At 44.3% G+C, this 20539-nt stretch overlaps 1 pseudogene; it reads right to left on the reverse strand.

The window, feature by feature from the left end:
- Positions 1-5937: 5937 nt before the first annotated feature.
- LOC111752646 (large ribosomal subunit protein eL32-like) lies at positions 5938-6319 on the reverse strand (annotated as a pseudogene).
- Between the last annotated feature and the right edge of the window lie 14220 nt (positions 6320-20539).

Raw genomic sequence — 20539 nt, forward strand, 5'->3', positions numbered from 1 at the left:
ACAAATAGAGAGGCTTTGTCGCCACTGCATTATTTAATCTGTGAGCTCATAAGGCACTGTTGTGCTTTAGCGCGTAGCCCAAGCCTTCCAGCTCCCAAATTTCTACTCATTGCAGGAAGAGAAATTTGTAAGACCCACAGTGACCTTTACTTCATGCATTCTGCACCATGTCTCCAAGTCCTTCCAGGAAGCAACAGTGTCCCTTTTACTGTTTGGAATTAGAAATGGTTTCTCTGTAGGAGTGGAGCCCTGATAGCACAGTGGTTAAGAGTTTGGCTGCTAAACAAAAGGTTGGCAGTTCGAATCCACCAGCTGCTCCTTGGAAGCCCTGTGGGGCAGTTCTACTCTGCCCTGTAGAGGCACTATGAGTTAGAATTGACTCAACAGCACCAGGTTTTGGGTTACTCTTTAAGAGTGAACAGAAATGTGGAATTTGCCAGAGTCAGGCACGGGACTGTCCTTGGGTTTCCAGATTTCTGCTGCCACATCCTTATCACTTCCTCTCTTGCTCCTGTGTTGAGTCAAAGCTAAATTAATGGATACATGGCCAAAACACCATGAGATGAGTGAGCAAGATGAAGATAGTGAAGGCAATATTTTAGGAAGGTCTAAGTTACTATCCCTGACACTTGTCCTCCTTCACCCCTGCTCTGCTCTATGTATGTTGTCATTGTTAGCTGCCATTGGATGAACTCAGACTCATAGCAACCTATGTACAACAGAACTAAATGTTGCCAGGTCCTACACCATCATCACAATCGCTGACATGTTCGATCCATTGTTGCAACTATTGTGCAAATCCATCTCACTAAGGGTCTCCCTCATCCTTGCTGGCCCTCCACTTCACCAAACATGACGTCCTCCTCCAGCAATTGATCCCTCCTGATGACGTATCCAAAGCAAGCAAGTCAAACAGTGTTCTCTTGTGATCCATAAGATTTTCATTGGCTAATTTTTGGGAGTAGATTGAGAGGTCTTTCTTCCTAGTCTATCTTAGTATAGAAGCTCCACTGAAACCTGTCCACCATGGGCAACCCTGCTGATATTTGAAATACTGGTGGTATAGATTCCAACATCATAGCAACACTCAAGCCACCTCAGTATGACAATCTGACAGACGAGTAGTGGTCTCTATGTATGTTAGGAGATAATTCCCAAGTAAAGTATACCCCTGCCCCAAAATTCCTCATCCCTATCTCACCACTGGTGAGATAATCAGCCAACCCAGGTCCTGAGCACCCACAATCCATGGGGCTAGGTTAGAAAACAGAGGAAGGGAGAGACCCAACAACATTTTTGCCTTTGGGAAATATCAATAGGGGTTTGTTCTCATTTGGTTGCCCTTGACTGAAAAGAGAATATCTTCATTAAGAAAGCTCTCCTCTAGCATGGGAACTTTTCCAGTGGCCCTCTGGATGAAAGAGAAAGATGTCTCCCATTTAAGCTGACATTTTTGCTGGCTCAGTTTAGGTGATCATTAAAGTGACAAATACTGTGGTCATATTGACATTGCATATAAAAAAAATTGAGTGAAGAATTAGTAGAGCAGTCAGGTTGTGACTCACGTGTCTTTTCCTACCACACTTACACCATGACAGCCATTCCCATGCACCTGACTGCTTTCTAGGTTAACACTTCAGAATGTCCTGGTCAGATTCATCAAAATAGATGTGCCCCTTTAAAACTTGTGCCACATTTCCTTGATTCATTCTTCTGCACATGGGGACATTCCACTTAGAAAGTACTTGGCCCTGCTTAAAACTGAGTGTCAGTCAACCTACACCCCCAAATATAAAGGGGCTCCTTACAGGCACTGCTAAAGTGTTGGGAGAGAGTTAACACGCCACGTACAAGTACATTCTTAACTGTGATGCTAATGCAGGAAGAGAGATGTAGGAATTTTTAAAGCCACCTGTCTCTTTTAGGACATACTTTCCCTCAGGCCTTGGGCTCAGCAAAGAGAAACAGGAAAGTTCTGGCTACCCCTGGCAAATGTGCAATTGCCCCAGGAAAGGAGAGAGTAAAGATCTCACCAGTCCTCAATCCAAACATCTTGTAAGTCCCAGGGGCACTGGAAGGGTTTTTCCTCCGCCAAACACAACTTCCTGTTTCTAAGAAAGGGAAGAGAAGAAGCAGTTGAAAGGATTTTTGGACACTGGAGATTGTTAGTTTCTGTAAATGCAAGTGAATCAGACACATGTGGAATAAATTTCTTTGGAAGTAAGAAAAGATGCTGAGGTCCTCCTGCTGGACCAGAAAGTGGGAAAAGGGTAGCCAAGATGGGAGGTGCCATGAGAGGCTGAAGGAGACAGAAAAGCTATGTACAAAGTTGGATCAAAGAGAGGGTCCCAGTGATGACAAGGTTCCTGGGAGGCCCCTCCCAAGGCCACATCCTGGGCTTGCTTACTACTCAGAACCTCTCCGCCTCTGAAGTCACAAAATGAAATATCCTCCTCCCCAAACACAACTTCCTATCCTTCCAGATTCCTCACTTCGCTGTTGTTAGCTCCCATCAAGTCAACGCCAACTCATGGTGGCCTTATGTATAACAGAACAAGATGTCGCCTGGTTCTGAGTCATCTTCATGATCATTGGTATGTCTGAGTCCATTGTGAGATCTCTCTCTAGCTACCACCGAACTTACTCTTCTTCCTCTCTGACCTCGTCCTATGCGAACTGTCCCCTATCTGCCGTTACTTCTTCTCTGCCCCTACTTTATCTTTCCCTGTGCTGCTCAGATCCCATGTTCTAGTACTTCAGCCTCAATCTTGCCAATATTATCAACTTCTTTGCCCCATTGACTTACTGTGGTGCTCAAAAATCAGAACCTCATTCCTGATCAATTTAACTTCCTTCCTCGTAACCACAATTGTGATGCTAACAATGAGGCTAATGCCACTGGAGGATCACCCCATTGAGCACACAGGCACCACTATATAAAATATGGTCTTCAGTGTGGACTCTGTCAGGTAATCCACCAAGGCTTTCCTGGTCAGCTTTCTCCCTAGTTCTCTGCAGAAACTCCTAAACTACCTCCACTCCCCTCGAGCTCATGACCCTGCCCCATATCCCTCACTCTGAATAGATGACCTCACACCTCCAACGACTCAGTGGAACTCAACACTGCATCTCTTACTATAGAAGGGAGCAATGCTACACAATCCCGCTGTTAACAGTTCAAGCATAGACACAAAATCTAGAATATTTTACTTTTACCTTTTTCACATTCAAGCAGCATATTCCAATCTCTGTCAAATCCATAGGAGGATGATTATTCACCAGGTAACTCCTCTACCTTGAAGTCAATGCCCAGCTCCTCTTCACAGCACAGCACAGTAGGTGTAGATACCCAGGACTCCCACACAGCCCAGCTTCCTGGTTGATCTCTCTGTTCTCCACCGTCTACCCAGGGTGATGCCTCTTCCTGGACCGGGCCTTGGGCATGATTTCTCAGTCACCCAGTTCTATCTAGTTTCACTGTTCCATGGATCTGGGTTTTCAGATCCTAAGTGTGGAGGAAGGGAATAGGGGAAAGGCCCTGTCTTAGGCTGAGTTCTCTAGAGAAGCAAAACCAGTGAAGCATATATATATACTATATATATATATAATAGAGGGATCTCAAGGAAATGGCTCACATGGCTGTGTTGTTGTTGTTGTTGTTGTTGTTGTTGTTGTTAGGTGCCGTCAGGTCAGTTCTGACTCATAGCGACCCTATGCACAACAGAACGAAACACTGCCTGGTCCTGAGCCATCCTTACAATTGTTGTTATGCTTGAGCTCATTGTTGCAGCCGCTGTGTCAATCTACCTCGTAGAGGGTCTTTCTCTTTTCCTCTGACCCTGTACTTTGCCAAGCATGATGTGCTTCTCCAGGGACTGATCCATCCTGACAACATGTCCAAAGTATAAGACGTGGTCTCGCGATCCATGCTTCTAAGGAGCATTCTGGTTGTACTTCTTCTAAGACAGATTCGTTCGTTCTTTTGGCAGACCATGGTATATTCAATATTCTTCGCCAATGCCACAATTCAAAGGCGTCAATTCTTCTTTGGTCTTCCTTATTCATTGTCCAGCTTTCACATGCATATGATGTGATTGAAAATACCACAGCTCGGGTCAGGCACACCTTAGTCTTCAAGGTGACATCTTTGCTCTTCAACACTTTAAAGAGGTCCTTTGTAGCAGATTTGCCCAATGCAATGCGTCTTTTGATTTTTTGACTGCTGCTTCTGTGGCTGTTCGTGGTGGATCCAAGCAAAATGAAATCCTGGACAACGTCAATCTTTTCTCCATTTATCATGATGTTGCTCACTGGTCCAGTTGTGAGGATTTTTGTTTTGTTTATGTTGAGGTACAATCCATACTGAAGGCTGTGGTCCTTGATCTTCATTAGTAAGTGCTTCAAGTCCTCTTCACTTTCAGCAAGCAAAGTTGTGTTATCTGCATAACGCAGGTTGCTAACGAGTCTTCCTCCAATTCTAATGCCCCATTCTTCTTCGTATAGTCCAGCTTCTCGTATTATTTGCTCAGCATACAGATTGAATAGGTATGGTGAAAGAATACAACGCTGGCGCACACCTTTCCTGAATTTAAACCAATCAGTATCCCCTTGTTCTGTCCAAACAACTACCTCTTGATCTATGTAAAGGTGCCTCATGAGCACAATTAAGTGTTCTGGAATTCCTATTCTTCGCAATCCCATCCATAATTTGTCATGATCCACACAGTCGAATGCCTTTGCATAGTCAATAAAACACAGGTAAACATCCTTCTGGTATTCTCTGCTTTCAGCCAGGATCCATCTAACATCAGCAGTGATATCCCTGGTTCCACGTCCTCTTCTGAAATCAACCTGAATTTCTGGCAGTTCCCTGTCAATATACTGCTGCAGCCATTTTTGAATGATCTTCAGCAAAATTTTGCTTGCGTGTGATATTAATGATATTGTTCTATAATTTCCACATTCAGTTGGATCACCTTTCTTGGGAATAAGCATAAGTATGGATCTCTTCCAGTCAGTTGGCCAGGAAGCTCTCTTCCATATTTCTTGACATAGACAAGTGAGTACCTCCAGCGCTGCATCTGTTTGTTTCAACAAACATGTTTCACATGGCTGTACAGGTGGACAAGTCCCAAGTCCATGGGTACGCATGTAGCTGCAGGGGCTGACAAACCCAAGATCCACAGGTCAGTCAGTAGGCTACTGGCTCACAGCTGCGAGGGCTGGCAAATCCAAGATCGTCATGTAAGACAGCAGGCTGCTAGCCCAAGTCCCAAGAAGTGGAGGTCGGGAGCTGATGAGCCAAATGCAAGATCCAGAATAGAACAAAAGCCTTCGAGTTTGCCAGAAAGTCCACATATATTGAATGCAGGCCACACCCCCAAGGAAATTCCCTTTCAATTGATTGGCTACTCACAGCACAGCCCATCATGGAGGTGATCACATTATATCAAATCTCATCATGGAAGTGATCACATCATTATACAACTGCCAAACTACATCATAGCTGCCAAACCACTGAGAATCATGGCCCAGCCAAGTCGACACACAACCCTAACAATCACAGGCCCTCATAGGCACATGACCAAGGACAACCTCTCTTAAAGACTTCCCACAGTGCTAACCTTGAGCTCCAGCTGACTCGTCTCTGGTGTGTTGTGGTGCTGAAAGAATGTCTCCCTTTCTCCCCCTTGAGTGCTGTTACTAAAGGCCCCCTTCTGTTTCCCTAGCCTCCAAATGTGCTAGATCTCAGGAAGGGAAATCGAGGTGAAAAAAATTTTTTTGAACCTGCCACACAGAAAAATGAAAGTCATTAAACAAGAACTCTGTCAATCTCTTACCACTAGTCCTAAAGTCTTAACTATTGCTATCTTTTTTTTTTTTTGGCAGCCTGTTTATGGTTTTATTTAGCACAAATAAAACTTGCAAACAAGCTGTTTATTCATTTTCTTCACTGTGCAGCCTGGCATTGGGATTGGTAATTCTGACGGCCAGCTAGGCTGCTCTTTACACAATGGCTTTGCAGTTCTTGGAGGAAGCACTGTGAGCAATCTCAGCACAGTAAGATTTTCTGCACGTCCAGCTCCAGGAGCTCATGGAAGCCAGCGAGCAGCATGTGCTTCATCTTCTTGTTGCTCCCGCAACCAATGTTGACCATGAAGATCTGGCTCTTGGATCTTCTCTGCACCCTGTTGTCCATGCCTCTGGGTTTGCGCCAGTTACGCTTAATTTTGACATATCAGTGTGACTGGTGCTGGATGGACTTCTTGGACCTCTTTTTGACAATGTTGGGCTTCATGAGGGGTCTGAGGGCAGCCATGATGCTGGTAGGAGGTGGCTGCCACCTCCATAGGCAGTGCTGAGGAAGAGAGCTTGCTATCCTTTTTTTAATATATCCTTTTCTACTGTGTCTGTAACACGGTGGGGTATTTTTCTCTTATCAAAACAAATCTCTTCTTGATGAACAAAATGTGGTCTGTCCATACAATGGAATATTATTCAGCCATAAAGAGAAATGAAGTCCCGGTACATGCTACAACATGGATGAACCTTGAAAACATGATGCTGAGTAAAATAAGTCAGTCACCAAAGGACAAATACGTTATGTTTCCACTTACAAGAGTTATCTAGAATAGCTGAATGTGTGGAGATCAAAGTTTATGAGTGGTTACCAGGGGCACGAGGGAGGGAAAAAGGGGGAGTCATTGTTTAGGAAGCAGTGAGTTTCTGTTTATGGTGATGGAAGATTTGGCAAGAGATACCGGTGAGGGTTGCACAACATGATAGATGTAATTGGTGTCACTAAATTTTACAAATGAAAAATGTTGCATTGGCAAATATTGTGTTATATACATATTTTTTAAGCAATTAAAAAAAAAAAGTATTCCCTTCTCTAAAACACAGCCTAATGGTTCCTGTCATGGACTCTGGAGTGAGATAATGTAGGTTCAAAGCCTGGCTCCTACAGTTCTTAGCTGTGTGACTGACTGAGGACAAATTATTTAACCTCTCAAAACCAGTCCTTTCCAAGAAAATCGTTGAAGTGGCAAATGTGTGGTTACATATAGTTTACCACAATAAAAAATAAACCTAATCCCTTCCAGATAACACACCACTCCCCATTCTCAAGGTCCTTGGCCCCTTGAGGGTCCATCCCCTCGCTCTCCGGTGCATGTGGCTTCTCCCTCTCCATGGTCTCCTGCCCATCAGTCTGTAAAGGTGCTACATAAGCTCATTTGCAGGCAGTCTCCTCATTCTCTCCCTTGCCCACTAAGCTCCAATTCTTCCTCCAAAGTACGCACTCTTTTCTCCCTCCAGACATTCATATATATTTTTCCATCTTTCTGAAATGTTTTTTTCCCTGCTTTCCTCTCTCCACTTCAACAATCTCTTACTTGTTCTTCAAGCCCCAGATTAAGGGTCACTTCCTCTAAGAAGCCATCAGATTCAGTCAAACATCATTGCAGCACTGTGCACCTCCATGATGTTCAAATACTCAGCCCCCAGGTTAGTTATTTCTTCTCTGTACTGCTGGACCACACTCCCCATGCAGCTGGGCCCCTGCCTCCTGTCCACTAGTATCACCTGTGTCTGGCATGGAGCCTGTCATATGGTGGGTGCTTGATAAATGAGAAAACAAATGATCAAGTTTCTTCCAGATTAAAAGATACGTATTTTTTAACTTCCCCAACATTCCTCTATAGCTACCTTGCTGCTCCTTCTCAGAGTCACATCTACTGAAGGAGTTGCAACCCTTCCTCACATCCCTAACTCCCGCATCTCCCCCACTCCCCATGGGACTGTCCTACCAAAGTTACTAAATCCTTGTTGCTAAATCCAGCAGACGTTGCCCAGTCCTCACTGCCTGACTTCTGGGCCTCTTCTGAAGGTCCCTCCCTCTGACCATCGTTCACGTTCCTCAGGGCTCTGTTCTGGTCAATCTCACCTTCTACTCACTCTTCCTGGGTGATCTCATACACTCCCATGGTTTCAGTTTTTCCTACATGCCATCATTCCCAAATTGAAACCCTGAGGCTGTGTCTGAGAGGTCCCCAAGACCACTCACATTCGGAGATTCTCTAGAACTCACAAGACTCTGCATACAGTTATAGTCACAGCTAAGACATAGTGCAGTGGTTAGTAAGGGCACACAGCCAGGTCATAAGGGAATAAGACTCGGGCAGAGTCTAGAGGCGTCCTTTATGCTCTCTCTCTCCCATGAGGGATCACAAGCGCACACTCTTCCCCCAGCAATGAAAATGCAGCAATATGTGTGTGATGTTTCTGCCCAAGGAAGTTCATTACAGACTCAGTGCCCAAGGTTGTAACTGGGGACTGGTCCCATAGTACCCACTGCGGGTACATACCCAAATCCCAGCCTCCCGGAAGAAAAGCAGGTGTCCTGCACAAACCACATTGTTTGCACAAGCACTGTGTTTATCCAGGCACAGTGAACCACCCTTATCAGTTAGTTACGTTGACTGAAAACTTTCCAAGAGCCAAGTTCCCAAGTGCCAACCCAGGACCCAACTTGCACGCAGCCTCTGTGAGGACAGCAGACTCAGGCCTGCCGTGTGAATGCCTTTCTGCCCAGGCTGGATCTGTCTCCTGAACCACAGGGACCATAGGAAGTTTCCAACCTCCCACGAGACTCAACGTGCTCAAACTCATCCTCTCCCTCCCAGCTGTCTTCCTCCTACGGCCTGTCTTCCCTGCTTCCCTTCTTCCTCATATCCCAAACCCAACCACTTCTGTCCATTCCCACTGCTACTTCCTTCATGGGGCGCTGTTGCCTCCCTCCAGGATTTCTACAGCAGCCCTTAGAATGGGCCTCCCTCTCACTTGTACACCCCGCCCATCTGATCTCACATTGTGCTCAGAGGGACATTTCAAACATGAAAATTGGGTGATTTCACTTCTCTATTACCCCATTTAAGGGTTTCCTGTTGCACTAGGAATAAAAATCTGAATGTCTTAACAAGGCCAACAAATTCCTAAGTGACTATTCTCTACTGGACTCACACTCTCATTTTATGCCTCCTTCCTACTCTGGTCACACTTGTCAATCATGGGCTCTGGCCAAGCTCTTCCTCAACTAAGGGTGTCACCCATGTCGTTCCGACACCTGGACTGCTCTTCCCTGCCCCCTGCCTGGCTCTCCTGCTCACCCTACAGGTCTCAGCAGAAGGCCACACCCTCAGGAGGCCCTCCCTGCCTTCCCCATCTAAATGAGGTTCCCTTACTCTCTTTCACAAATGCTGTTGTTGTTAGTTAGTTGCCACAGAATTGGCTCTAACTCATGGCAACCTCATGTATAACAGAAATAAACATTGCCTGGTCCTCTGCCATGTCCATAATCATTCATATGTTTAAGTCCCTGTTGTGGCTGTTGTGTCAGTCCATCTCACTGAGGGTTTCCTTTGTCTTCTCTGATCCTCTTCTAATCTTGTGTCATTGGTTTGTTCAATGCCTCCCCCTTTGCCCATTGGACTGTAAACTCTATGAGGTCAAGGACTTTTGTTCACCACTGTACATGTGGGGCAAGCTAGTGCCTGCGACATGGTTTGTGAACTCTAAGCATTCAGGGAGCAAATGAGTAAGTAGCTGGCAGAGTGAGATTTCTGAAAGGCGTATCTAATCTTGTCACTCCTCTCCTCAAACTTCTTCAGTGATTCCCCTATAGGCTGGTTGATAAAATACTCAGCACAGCGCCTGAGACTCCAGTACTTGAGACACAGCACCTGAGATTCATGGCATACCAGCACCTGCCTCTCTCTCCAGTCTCTCTCCTTCCTGGCAGTTCCACCTGGAAACCTTCTGTTTCTCCTTTAGGAGTATATTCAGCGGTCATATCCTCTTTAATATTCCTCAGCTTCCCATGGGGCTGCTCTCCTCGCTGAGGTGGCACCAGACCTTGTTCACGTCTCCCTCAAAGCACAAATCACTACAGCAGTGTGGTGCATCTGAGGAAGCCTAGTGAATACATGAGGCAGAACTGAGAGCTGTCTGAGAGAAAATAATTTCTCCTGTCTTAAGATCCTCACTCTATCTGCTGATAGAAATGAAATTTTGGGGAGAATGTGCTAGAATTTCAGCCTCCCACCCTGTGACAAAAGGGTAACCGTGTATATTAGAAAAGCAATAGATTGAGAGTTAGATGATCTGGTTTCAAGCTTTGTCTCTGCCATTTGTCAACTAGATGGCCTTGGGCAAGCCACATAGTCCCTCTAAGTCTCGGTTTCTTCATCTATAAAATGGGGATGATACCACCTGACCTGCCTACCTCAAAGAATTTGTGCAAGAATCAAATGAAATATTGTCATGTGAAAGTACTTTGCAAGTTATATAAACTGCTACACAAATGTAGGGAATAAATAGCTTAACTCCTTTCAGCATGGGGGCATGACTTGCTGAAACAGTATTTTGGTTACAACCAAATCCTTAGTTGATGGGCATTGGAGGCAGAGAAGGAGAAAGAAAAGCATAAAATCATCTAATTTAGTGAACACTAGAATTGGTAGTATAAATTCTATACAAACAACTTCCAATGCATGATGTCAAGCTGGAAAGAATTAAGTACAAATCAGCAAATTTGCAGTATTTGACACAGTGGTCTGGTACTTCAAACCCAAGCGTGGCAGGGATAGGGAAGATGAACCACGCTTCTCTCCCCTCTGAGTTCTTACCCTTTGGGAAACAAACACAGGATTGGGGGATTAAAATGCCAACTACTTTTTTTATAATAGCCAAAGATTGGGAACAGCCTAATACCCATCAGCATGCGAGTAAATATTAAACCCACGAAAACCAAACCCGCTGCTCTCCAGTAGATTCCGACTCATAGTGACTCTACAGGACACAGTAGAACTGCCCCACAGGGTTTCCAAGGAGGGCCTGGTGGTGCCACCCTTTTGGTTAGCAGCCGAGCTCTTAACCACTGTGCCACCAGGGCTGCAATATGGGAATAGGGACTCTGCTATATATACATATGTACCCACCACCACCAGTTGCCCTCGAGTCAACTCCAAATCACAGAGACCCCATGTGTGTCAGAGAAGAACTGTGCTTTTCAATGACTAATTTTTCAGAAGCAGATGGCCAGGCCTTTATTCTGAGGCCTCTGGGTGGACTTGAACCTCCACCCTTCTATTTAGCAGGGAACACATCACATCTTTGCACCACCCTGAGACTATATATATATACATATATGTAGTATTTATATATAGAATCAGTTTTACTGGATTGAGTAAACATCTTGGACTTGAAGCCAACAAGCCTCCTGCTTCCTAAGGCTTACTTCTCCACCCAAAATTCAGACTTTGTAGTCCACGTGAGGCAAACTGGATCAAGGCAGCCACAAGAAGGACAGCACACCTGCTCTCCACCCCAAGAGAGTCAAGGGGCTGTGGACCACAGGACCCCTTTTCCCATCTCAACAGTGGAAAGAGAAGGATCAGAAGTTTCCTCCAACCCGATGTCCTCCCCTGCCATGGCAATGTAAAGGGTGGGTAATGAGCCTCCTCGCTAACAGGACAAGAAAAATTAGTATCAAGCAGAAGATTAAAAGACGGGTCCCGTGTGAAACAGTGGGACAGACAAGGTAGATGCCAAGAAGGAAACTGATGAGAAACTGCAAGGCTGCGTGGAAGGATTTTGAGAATGAGTGCATGGTGTCACAGTGTCGTGAGTCACAAACTTTGTGAGGGCCAGAAAATTAACGGAGGGCACTTGGCAGGACCCGTGTATTTAACATTGTGTCCTTTAGCAAGGCTGAAGAGTGAAGGGGATGTAATTTTGACCCTGCACAATTAGCAAGGGCACTGACATATGGGGCAATAATAAATCTTCACTAGAACATGATTCAGTCCAGTGTGATGGAAGTCCCTCCCTCTTCTCATACTTCTCTGTCGTCTACAGCCTTCCCACCCCCTACATTTAGAAACATCACTTCATTGGTATTCTAGTGTTCTGTTTTACATTGGGCTTTGTTCAACAGTAGCCTCTGCTTAGCCAATATCTCCTTAGGAGCCAAAGAAACTACACAAGAAGAACAGGGCATAGGCAGGATCAGAAAATGCCAGAAACTTTGCCATCAAGTCTCATCTACCAAGACTGTCAGGAGAGTTTTGCAAATAGAATCAATCTGAATGTAACTGATGAGAAACATCTGAATGAAAGAAGCCAGTACAAACAGAAATTGTTGAGTTTCCCACTGCAGTCTCCCGGAGTGACTTCCCCAAAGTTTTCACTGTTATATGCTTGCCTTTCTATCACAAAAAGGACTCCTGGTTCTTGGAATTTTCTCCAGACCATGCTGATTAACCCTGACTACACAAGCCCTCCTTTCCCGAAAGTTCCTTCAGCACTTCTGTGCCATAGTTTGCCCGACGGCTATTTCCCCTTTTGCTGTGCTTGATTCATTTTCTCAGGAAACAGGTGGGAGGAAGATTTTATTCACCAGATGATATGTCTTTTTCCTGGGAATTTAAACAGGTCAGAAAACCTCACCTACTAACTTGGCACGTCCTCACCACCCCAAATAAAAGTCTAAGATACCTCCCAAATGTAGTCAAGGAACTGGGGTGTTCTCCTGTGGTTTCCTCAGAGAAGCCCACCTGATGGTAAATAAGTGATGGCATCATTCATTATGACATGTCTCAGAGGCTGTTATCATCAAGGAAGGAGATTATCTGTCTAAAGCTGAGAAAAAAGAGCATTAAATAGTAAAATTGGACAGTAGCTCTCCAGCAAATTCCAAGGGCAAGAGTGCCCCGATTTTAACTAATACCTGCTGTTGGATCAGAGACAGATATGTCTCCAAAGTGGAAACTCAGAACGCCCTCAAGAGATAGTTAACTAAATAGGTATTGTTTGGGCATCGCCCAATTTCCTTTTCCTGTTACCAAGCTGCCTTCTCAATTTTAATTTAGTTTGCTGAGTGGAGCTGCCCAAGGGAGGAGTGCTCTGGGCAGCTAACCAGCTCCAGTCGCCCTAACAGACACTGGGCATTAGCTACACTGACATTGTGCTTCATCAGCCAGGCTCTCTAAGTTTAGCCAGCATGAATCTGGGAAAAGTTACACAGTAGAGATTTGACATCTGCAAAGCTTTGGTCCAGACCTGGGACTGATGGTGATTGATGACGCTGTGAAGCGATATTTAGGACCCCTTGAGCCAATGGGCCCAGAAACACGTACACTGCTGGTCAGGGAGTTGCCCTGCTTCTTGGGTTCTTTGAAGGATAACTTAGCTATGTGCTCTTCTGAGCATAAACATTATGCTGACCTTGATCCAGGAATTTAAACAGTGTCGTTTAATGTAAACACTAACAAATGCCTTCTTGCTGAAGTGGTCTGTTTTCAGGATGGGTTAGGGTTTCTTCCCTACAGAAGTAATTTAGGGCATTTGGATTTTAGACTCAGTCAGCTCTGGGCGAAGAAAGACTCATTTACATTGCTTGGCCTTCCAAGCATGAACACCAGCTTGAGGCTGAGGGAGCCCTCTGCTGATTGCGTGCTGTAACTTCAGACACCAAATGTCTGAAGAACTCCCAAATCTCTCTGCCTAGAGCAAGTTTTTTTAATGAAAATACAGGCTCCAGAAATGACCTTAATTTCTGTCAAACTTTCCACATTTTTTCAGGTTTTATTCTTTCCAGCAGCAGAAGAAAAAAGGTCTGGAGTGGAGTTCATGTCCTAGGCATTGAAAGGGCTACACACTTCTGTGTGCATATGCACATACATATTCCTGTATGCACACACACACTCCTATATGCACACACCACACATGCTCAGACACACACACATGCACACACATCCTCCTGCATGCACAGACACACACATGATCCTGTATGCACACACACATGCACACACATGCTACTGTATGCAGACACACACATGCACACACACTCCTGTATGCACAGGCACACACACATGCACACACATGCTCCTGTATGCACACACACACATGCTCCTGTATGCACAGGCACACACACGTGCACACACATGCTTCTGTATGCACACACACACATGCACACACATGCTCCTGTATACAGACATGCACACACACCTGCACCCACTTCTGTTTTACGAATACACACGTGCACGCATCCATACTCTGCAGTTGCAGTTTTATGGTCCACTACAGGAAGACCCTACTCTGTGTGTGTGTGTGTGTGTGTGTGTGTGTGTGTGTGTTCTGGGGAAGGGATCAGTGTCAGGTCGTAAAGCAGCGGGACGTCCTTAAATATATATAGAATCCCAGAATCACAGGACTGGGTGGAACATTCACCCTTCCTGGTGTGTCCAGAGAGCTCTGATGATGCCACAACTTGAAAGAGGAATTCTTCCCAGCAGCTGTGGCCTGAGGCTGTAGGTTAACAGCTTAACACCAGGGTGTGGTGCCCAATTCTGAAATCTGAAAATTACTGGTGATAAGGGTAGGCTGCCTGCCAAGGCCTGTGGTGTGAATCCCAAGAGAAGCACCTTCTATTTTGGGACCTCTCTCAATCCATGGCTTACTGTCCTGTGCTTTGACGCATGTCCCACCTCTTTGTCTATCTGCCTCTTTCTCCAATTTGTTTACCCCTAAACTTTCTTGGGTTTTTATCCCATGGACAATGATGACTACTTACTCCCCAATCCGTCTAATTAACCAAAACGGTAGGCATGTGGTAATGTGAATCAAGGAGTCCTTGGATGGTGCAAATGGTTAACGCACTCAGCTGCTAACAGAAAGGTTGGAGGTTCAAGTCCACCCACAGACACCTCAGAAAAAAGGCCTGGCATCTATTTCTGAAAAATCAGCTGATGAAAACCCAATGGAGCAAGGTCCTACCCTCACACACATGGGATCAGCACAAGTCAGAATCACCTCAAGGGCAACCGATTTAACATGAATCAAATCCGTGACCCAGATGTCAGTAGGAAGAACCAATAGCCTAACTCTTCCCTTGCCCAAAGCATTAAAGGGAAGAGAAGGAAAATGAATAAACGGCAACAAAAGTGCAATAAGTTCCTTTACCTTGACCTCAGCCCTCACTCTATACACAGGGAGCAATGTTCTCTCCTCATTGTCTTAGCTATCAATTTAATTTAGTGGAACAAATAACGTATTGAGAATCTATTGTGTAGGAAATGCTCTGATAGGAAAGTTTAATGTGTAATCTAGCACCACACAATACAACCAACAGTCCGCCGAATAACTGCATGCATAAAAAAGTGCCATTTCTGGAAAAATTCAAAAGATGCTACTCCTCTGCTCAAAAACATTCAGTGGCTCCTCATTGCCCAGATAAAATTTAAAGTCTTTAAGAGGCTATTCAAGCTTCTCTACCTCCATTCTTACTTGCTCCAACACACACGCACACACCTCACTCTATACCTTAGCCGTTGGACCACTCTTACCTTAAGTTTTCTTGCTACTATTCTTTCCCTCTCCATCTGTCAGGAACCCACCCATCCTTCAAGAGTTACCTAAATATCACCTTCTTCATGAAGGCTTCTCCAACTCTCCCAGACCAAATTAATTTCACTCTCCCCATGTTCCTCTAGACTGTCACCATCATAACACATAGTCCTCACAGTTGTGTCTCTGCTGCAGCTATAAATTGCAATCAAGGTCACACCTTATTCATTTTTGTATCCTCCCTTGAATTCCCCCCTCCACCGTGTCACTCCCCCCACCCCATGCCTCCCTCCCCATTCCCCATCCTCTTTCCTCCTGTTGGGGGCCTATTAGAGCATTTCCTACACAATAGATTCTCAATACATTATTTGTTCCACTAAATTAAATTGATAGCTAAGACAATGAGGAGAGAACATTGTTCCCTGAGTATAGATTGGGGGCTGAGGTCAAAAACCTGAGCCCCACCCAGATCTGCATTTGAAAAGATATGCAGAACCACTAAGAATGGCTGAAAGAATGAAAGATTTGCATTTGAAGGATGAATTTACAGAAAAAAGTGGCTGTTTGGCTTTTTTAATTTCAAGCAAGCAATTTGCTGTTAGATGCATGAAGGCAGGAAAAGTCGGGTGTCCATCAGAAAAGATCTCCTTCCAGGACTGGAAGTTAAAGAGAGCCAGCAAGTAGACAGCTTGGTCTACTCACATGTGGTGACCACCTGGGCCCACTAATGAGTGGAAGAGGGGGAAGTGCAGCAATGAAGTTATGCTGAGCTTGGACATGTTCCATTGGCTCCCGTTAACCCAGCCCATGTGGTATAAACCAGAAAGGCATTGGAAGAGGGAATGCCCTAAGAGACAGAGGGCCCTGAAAGAACCCAAAAAGATTACCATACAACAAGAAGAACAATTGTACTCAGGGGCACCAGGGGCCAATCTTATTCCAGTTTCCCCTGGTGACTCCCTGGTTAAAGTAAAGGTCAGGGAGAAATGACTGACTTTTTACTGGACGCAGGAGCCACTGATTCAGTTATTAACAACCTAAAGGGATCCTTATCAAAAAAATCAACATCAGTGTAGGGAGTTACTGGAAGAAAGGTTACTAAGAATTTTATCTAACCCATGGAGTGTTTGGATTACCCGCTTCTGTAGGAAGTGTTAATGACCTCACTTTGTAGCTGATGTAGCCCAAAAAGCTGCATGTTTCCTGGTCATCAAATGGTGACTACATGCAGCCTGGAGACCACAATCCAGTGGACAGGTTGAAAAAATGAACCAGACACTTAAAAGACACATTGCAAAGTTTTGTCAAGAAGCAAAATTGACATGGATACAGGCTCTACCTATGGCCTTGCTTAGGGTTAGGGCAGCTCCCAGGAACAAGTTCAAATTAAGCCCTTTTTAACTAGTCTACGGGAAGCCCCTTCTGAAAAATTATGGGCTGATGAATTGTTGCCGGGTAGAAACCCCAGGTTCTGCTCAGCGTGACTTGTATTGGCCAATAAACTAGAGACCGAGGTGGGAAAACAGAAAGGCGCCTTTATTTCGTTGCACAAGGAAAGGACACGGTCGTAGCTGTTGCCGCCAAGACTTCTCATTGAAGGAGAGGGGAAAGGTCACTTTAAAGAGATTTGCAAGTAGGAAGCTCACACGAGTTACATCAGCAGCATTCTTAATCATGCTATGCAGGCACAATGGGGTTCACACAGAGCTTCACGCATCATTAGGATTTTAATGCAAAATTGCAGGGTGTGCCAAGCAAAGGAAACAGGATTCTAATGCAAAGCTTCGGGGCAAGCTAAGCAAGCTGTTTGAGGTGGTGGAATTTTCCACAGCCTAGGGACCTCTGTCTTGGAATGAAGACTATTTAATTGTATTAGGTGAAAAAAACTGCACAAGAGTATTTGCATTCTTTGTCTGCTGTCCTTCATTCTCTCCACAGATACACCCTTGCCAGGCAAGAACACCCTCCTGAGGTGATGGCGCACCCATTTCAATCTGGATATCGGGTCCTGCTGTGTGCCTGGAAAGACAAGGTTCTCCATCACAAGCGCAAAGGACCCTTCGAGGTACTTCTCATCACCCATACAGAGGTCAAACTGAAAGGAGTCAAACCTTGGCTGAAAGCAGCACCTGCTCCAGACTCCAACCCTACAACAACTCTTCAGGACATCTGAAACTGTGAGCCATTACAAGACCCGAAGGATCTGTTTAAGAGACTCTGAGTTTTAACCTCTAGTTTATTAACTGGTTTTTTTCCTTCCTGTTCATATTTCACCTGTTTAAGATAGTAGGTCTCTTCACCTAGACACTGTTTCATGCAAATATGAAGCTGTGGTACCTCACTTCCATTCTTCCCCTAACTCTTTCCCTCACACAGTCTTGGCATAGTAACACTTTTGTCAAATTAGCACAATTAATAGTAAGTGCAACCAACATGACTGAAGGTTGGATTTGCCAATAAGTCAGAAAGCTTGGCTTCATGTTCCTAACCAAGATAGGCCAATTATCTTTGACTGGCTCACCTCCTGCTGTTCTATACACTACAATCCCCTACATGGAGGAGCCATTGCCAATTTAAAAGACACTCTCCACAACCCAGGGAATATGACTTATCACCATATCCACAAAGAGAAGGAGGGATTGATAGCCAAGGCAGCCAGAAGCTGCTTACCTGCTCCTCCTGGCAATTAGCAAACAAAACCTTAGGTGATGGCAAAAGGTGTGGCTCAGATGGGAGCTGCTCAGACCAAGTGGATCTTGGCTCCTCCTGTCCACTGTCCTCAAAACACTGGGTGTGGCTCAAGCCAGTCAAACCTAGTTTACTAGTCTACAGTCCAAAGAAGAAAAATTCAGTTTGTCTCACACCTGCTCGCCATGATAACATATGTAGTCCATAACGTTTGTATGTACTTCCTTGTACGAGACGGTATAAAAGGTTCTGCCTCCCCTTATTCAAGGAGCTTGATTTAAGGTATACACATCCTTGCTTCTTGCCTGCGCTTGCAATAAGTGCTCTTCCTCCCTCCTCACCTCGGTGTGACTTTATTGACAAGAAGCTACACTGAGGAGGACCTGCTTTGAGTAACAGTAAGACAACACTTAGAATTCTCAGTAGTTAAGAACTGTCATTTGTCAGTTCCAAGGTGGCTCATCTAGAAGCTGCTCAAGATTTTTAATTCCTCCATGTGACCACAGAGCATTGAGACCAACTTTTCAACAACTATGAATTAGAAAAAGACCCTCCTTCCTCAGTACACTTTACAGCCATCTGCTACAAAGTTGTAAAAACTATCCAAGTATGCTGTGAGCAGGAGGTGATAACTGGAGCTTCCTAAAAATTAAATATTTATGTTCATCAAAAGACTTCGCCAAAAGAGTAAAAAGAGAATCTACGGATAGGGAAAAAATTTCTGACAACAACATATCTGACAAGGGTCTAATCTCTAAAATTTTATAGAAAACTTCAACATTTCAACAACAAAAAGACAAACAATGAGAGACCATCTAAGATACGTCTACTGGTCCCACTCCATCTGGAATAAGGGCGAATGAAGAAAACCAAAGACACAAGGGAAAGATTAGTCCAAAGGACTAATAGATCACAACTACCACAGCCTCTACCAGACTGAGTCCAGCACAACTAGATGGTGCCCAGCTACAACCACCAACTGTTCTGACAGGAATCACAGTAAAGGGTCCCAGACATAACTGGAAAAATATATAGAACAAAATTCAAACTCATAAAGAAAGACCATACTTACTGGTCTGAAGAAACTGAAGAAACCCTGAGAGTATGGTCCCCCAACACCCTTTTAACTCAGTACTGAAGTCACTCCTGAAGTTCACCCTTCAGCCAAATATTAACACTTGTTGTCAAGTCAATTCCAACTTAAAGATTAGACATGCCTGTAAAACAAACAATAACACACCTAGTTCAACCATGTATATGAGACTAAATGGGCACACCAGCCAAGGGCAAAGACGAGAAGGCAAGAGGGGACAGGAAAGCTGGATGAATTGAAATGGGGAGCCCAAGGTCAAGAAGGGGAAAATGTTGACACATTGTGGGGTTGGTAACCAAAGTCACAAAACAATATGTGCATTAATTGTTTAATGAGAAATTAATTTGCTCTGTAAACTTTCACCTAAAGCACACAAAAAAAGACAAACAATCCAATTAAAAAACGGGCAAAAGATATGAACAGACACTTCACCAAAGAAGACATTCAGGCAGCAGAAAAATGCATGAAAGGTGCTCCTGATTATTAGCCATTAGAGAGATGCAAATCAAAACTACAGTGAGATACCATCTCACCCTAACGATAATAGTAATGATCAAAAAAACAGAAAACAACAAATGCTGATGAGGGTGTGGAGAGATTGGAACTCTTATACACTGCTGGTGGGACTGTACAACCACTATGGAAAACAGTATGGTGCTTCCTTAAAAAATTAGAAATCAAAATATCATATGATCCAGCGATACAACTCCTAGTTATATACACCAGAGAAATAAGTGCTGTAACACAAATAGACATATGCACACCCATGTTCATTGCAACATTATTCACAACATCAAAAAGATAAAAACAACCTAAGTGTCTATCAACAGAAGAATGGGTAAACAAAACATGGTACATACATAAGATGGAATACTATACAACAATAAAGAATAATGATGAATCCGCAAAACATCTCACAATATGGATGAATCTGGAGGATACTATGCTGAGTGAAATAAGTCAATCACAAACGGATGAATATTGTATAAGACCACCATTACTAAAAGTCCAGAATAGTTTACACACAGAAAGAAACATTCTTTGATGGTTACCAGGGATGGGAAGGGCAGGGAGGGAGAATCACTAACTAGACAGTAAAAAAAAAAAAAAGGAGACAAGTGTTAATTTTGGTAAAGGGAAAGGCAGTACATTATATGGAGGAAGACAGCACCGTATGACCAAGACAAAGAAAGACACTGAGAGGTACGCAAGAATAAAGGCCAATTACGGTAAATTGTGTAACATATACAATCCTGCAACAACAGTAATAACAGACAATCGTTTGTGAGTGATTACATAGGTAGATTAAAAAAAAAACCAAACCCAGTGCCTTCGAGTCGATTCCGACTCATA

This window comes from Loxodonta africana, chromosome 15 (genome assembly GCF_030014295.1).
Source record: "Loxodonta africana isolate mLoxAfr1 chromosome 15, mLoxAfr1.hap2, whole genome shotgun sequence".
Classification (NCBI taxonomy): Eukaryota; Metazoa; Chordata; class Mammalia; order Proboscidea; family Elephantidae; genus Loxodonta; species Loxodonta africana.